We start from the raw sequence: 4,542 nt of genomic DNA, 5'->3' as shown, positions 1-4,542 counted from the left end.
CCGCTGAGGGTTCGGATCCCACATACAGACCGGTTCCCGCTCACTGGCTGAGCGAGGGGCAGGTGCAGCACTGAGGGTTGCGATCCCGTTGCCGGTCCCGGTCCGGTACGGGCGTGACACTGAGGGTTGCGGTCCATTGCCGGACACGAAAAAAGACAAAAAGGAAAAAAAAAAAAGAAACATAAAATATAGTGGAAAGAACTTTAAAGACCTTTTATTTTTATTTCATTCTACTATTAAGGAATTTCCAGGAAAGAACTAGAGCAAGGCCTAAAGGACAGGTACTTTTACTCCTCACCCCTTTACCATACCTAGGTTAGAAGAAACAAGTTCAATATGAGTGTAGCATAAATTATAGTACATAGTTGTACAATACTTTAAGTAGTTTAAATCCCATTCACACCCACCCTCTCATTTGCTCCTACCTGCTAAGGTAGGCAGGGCAGACTGTAGGAGATGGTTGTGGCGAGAACAGGTGCCTGAGAAAGCTGAGATGCTTCCTCCTGTGCAGTGCACCAGAGAGGTTTGCCCTTTGCAGTTTGGGTGGGTGGTTATACTTCAGTTTCACTTTCTCTTGTTTGTGAATCACTTCCTTTCAGGTTCTCTCTCTGTGCTTCTCTGATTCAGTCTCTCTTCTTTCTTCTTCTCCTGTGCCTTGTCTTCCTTCTTTCTCTAAATATAACAAAGAGCCAAGTCTCCTGCACAGAACAAGTTCTGGGTTGACCATGCACCATCTCTTCTCCTGCAGATATCCCTCTGATGAGAAGGTTGTCCCATTTCCTCTGATTAATTGACACACACTAAGGAAACATTTGACGTCTTTCCAGAGACCTAATCTTTTGTTCTCAGTCCATCACTGGACTCTACCCCACTCTGTCTATGCCCACTCTGCCCCCCAGGAGTTCTTCTCCACTGTGGCTGGGAAGTGCAGTCTAACTTGGGTGGAGTGGTCTCAGAGCTTCAGGGTTCCCCTTTTGTAGAGACAAGAGAAGAACCCAGGCTTAGAAAAAAAGCTGCTCCTGCTTCCAATCTGTGACCTCCTGCCCCTTTCTCACCATAATCCACGTTCTCATGTACTGCCTCTAAACTCTAAGCCCACACTCAACTTACCTTTTTTCCTCTTATACCAAATCTACAACCGTCTCCAGATTCTACCTGCTGTTGTGCCTTTTAATACTTATGCTTTTTAATATTTTAGACTGTGGGGCCTGAAGAATCCAACTTTAGATGTTCCCAAATCCATGAGGTCACTAATTCCCTGAAACTTGTTCCCTAGTTTCTACAGGGTTGTTATGTTCTAAATTTTTGTGTCCCCTAAGTTCATATGTGGAAATCTTAACCCCCAACGTGATGGTATTAGAAGGTGGGACTTTAGGGAGGTGATTAGGTCAGGAGGACAGAGCCCTCATAATTGACATTAGTGCCCTTAAAAAAGAGGCCCCAAAGTGCTAGCTCTCTTCTTCCGCCATGTGAGGACACAATGGAAAGACAGCCTTGCATGAACCAGGAAGACCCTCATAATTGACATTAGTGCCCTTAAAAAAGAGGCCCCAAAGTGCTAGCTCTCTTCTTCCACCATGTGAGGACACAATGGAAAGACAGCCTTGCATGAACCAGGAAGCGGGCCCTCACCAGACATTGCATCTGCCGACACCTTGATCTTGGACTTCCCAGCTCTAGAACTTTGAAAAATAAATATCTGTTGTTCATAATCCACTCACTTTATTGTATTTAATGGTCTTTCAACCCAAAATTTTGACTGTTCTTTATTTTTCTCCTTCTTACTTTCCACATCACCAATTATAACATTGCTATGAGTGCTTATTTTGTACCAGGTACCTGGTATAGAAAGAAACTACTAAAAGCCTTCTTGTCATCGGGGTAGGGAGACCAAGTTGAAAACTATTTCATATTATTTTTCCTCAAGTCCATGAGATTGTCCTCAATAGCTCTCTCCCTAGCCCCAAAAGCCCCTGGTTCCCAATCTACTAAATCTCCAGATCTTTCCTCCTCCACTGCACTTACACCCACTTCCTATGGGCCCCAGGTTCTGTCCTCCTCTGTGGACTTATAAAACACTGAGCATTTGCCTGTGAATCACACCTGAGACCTCAGTGAGCATCTGGGCTTCTGAGTTAAACAGGCTTGATCAGAAGAAAGATGAAACATAGGTTCACCAGGCAGTCAAACAATCCTGTGTTTATAGCCATCTGAGTATGATGAAGGACATGAAATGTCATTATCTAATCTAGAGAAGATAGAATTGAAATGGCTCTAGTAGAGGACAACATTCCCAAAAGTAATTTCCTTGGGATGCTCCTCAAAAAAGAAAAAAAGAAAAAAGAAAGAAAAAGAAAATTCATAGACTAATATATTTGAGAAATACAATACTCCATCCTTCTAGGAAAGTCACAATTCATATAAGCTTATTAAAAGCCCCACGAAGTTCTGCCTTAAAGAAATAGGTTTGTCTTTTGTTAACCCTGTATTTCCCAGAATTATGTGATCACACTGGAGAGTAAGCCCTCTAAGGGATAGTATTTTTATTGTTTTCCTTTGTATCCCCCACCCCCAGCCCAGATCTAGCTCATTTCTGGCACTTAGAAGGAACCCAATAAAATGTAATCTGAATAGAATTATAGTCCAGATCTCTGAAAGAACACCATCTGCAGAGGCCTAAAACAGATTGCTGTTCAGTTTCACTGGACTTTCAAATAGGGAAGAAACAGCCAGACAGAAGAAAGAACTTTCCTGCATTGAGTAGAGTGATTCAGAAGAATGGGTGTGCTACAAAAGTTAGAGAATCCCGTTTCTTGGAATCCTTAACACCCAGAACATAGAGAAAAGAAGGTGACCTCAGTGGACCCTTTCCTGCCAGGAAAAAGTTCAGAAAACACTTGATGAGTTGAACCACCACTTTCTCCCTTACGATTCCACCCACTTTCTCTTCCCACTTTTGAGACTTTGGTCCAGGAATGAGATAAACTCACCCAAACTCCCACATCAGCAATTTGGAGATAGAGACTCCTAAAATAAATGGGGTTTTGCAAATCCCAGTATCTGAGAAAGAAGGCTGAAAGCTGAAATGGAAGCAGATGACTTACATCTGGTCCCGGGCAGAGGGGCCCAGCTGCTCGGCCCAGAGCAGAGGCTCTGAGCAGCAGCTTCTCTCTCAGGGGACAGCCTCTTTGGGCAGCTGTCCTGGCTCTGCCCCAGGTCTGGGCAACCTGCCAACTGAACTCTCAGTTCTGCAGCTTCAGAACTTATGCCCAACTCCAGTCCATCTGTTTGATGGGCACATCAGTGTTCTTATTTATCAGTGTGATCAGGTTGCATGTCTGAAGCACACCATCATTCAAAAGCAATTTGTACTTGATTTTGCAATGGGGAAGAGTTTTTTACATACATTTTTCTGTTACCTTTATAATGATTTGTTACCAAATATCTGTCATTTAATATTTTCACTTTCCATAATAAATCACCCAGAGTTATAGGAGAGTGGAGAAAAAATAGTTTGTGTAGATGTTAGTAGATGTTATAGATTTCTAAAGCCAAGAGAATCTCGGAAAATATTTATTTTTTGTCAGAAGAGGAAACTGATATCCAGTGAAATTAAGTAACTATTATATATCTACTGTTAAAGTCAGATGGCTCTTGGGCCAAACCCGTGGCTCACTCGGGAGAGTGTGGCGCTGGGACCGCCGAGGTCACAGATTCGGATCCTATATAGGGATGGCCGGTGCGCTCACTGGCTGAGCGCGGTGCGGGCGACACCAAGCCAAGGGTTCCAATCCCCTTACCGGTCACAAAAAAAAAAGTCAGATGGCTCTTTTATTCCCACTTCAGTGTTTTTACCAAATTCTATAAAATCTGAGGGAGGGCACCTTGGAATGAAAAACTAGCCATGTGATGAGCCACCAAACTGCTGAATCTCATAGGCAGTGGAAAGCTTACTCATTATCTCAGTTAGTAGAATGGTTTTTATTTTTAACTATGGGAAAAAATGAACAAGATCTCACACAAACCTTCTGAAATCCTGAACTGCATCTAGTAGAAAAAGAAGTGTTTAAGTTTTCATGAAGCATGTAGAGTATATGAGTGAGATCATGAGTTGTCTCTTTGTGTGTGTGTGTGTGTGTGTGTGTGTGTGTGTGTGTGTGCGTGTGTGTGTGAGAGAGAGAGACAGAGACAGAGACAGACAGAGACAGAGACAGAGACAGACAGAGAGATAGAGGGAGAGAGAGAGAAATATGGCACAATTGAGTAAGAAAACATAGAGGAATACCCTGGACCTTTTCTTCCTGGGAATCATTTAGTCTTCATCCTTGTCTTTCAGCAACTGCTTATAGAAGAAAATATATACATTTTTAATCACAAATGGCAATTTCCTTTTTTATTAAAAAAATCTCTAGAAATTGCTTGTAAAGTGGCTTCTTTCATGAATGAGCTCATTTTGACAGACATAATTGATAAATTGAAAACATAGCTCAAGAGCTTTAAAAATAGCTGTAATTTGTCTAGCCATTTGCTGTGCACTAGGCT

Source organism: Galeopterus variegatus, unplaced genomic scaffold, assembly GCF_000696425.1.
Source record: "Galeopterus variegatus unplaced genomic scaffold, G_variegatus-3.0.2 Scaffold3928, whole genome shotgun sequence".
NCBI lineage: Eukaryota > Metazoa > Chordata > Mammalia > Dermoptera > Cynocephalidae > Galeopterus > Galeopterus variegatus.
This window is presented reverse-complemented; position numbering follows the sequence as displayed.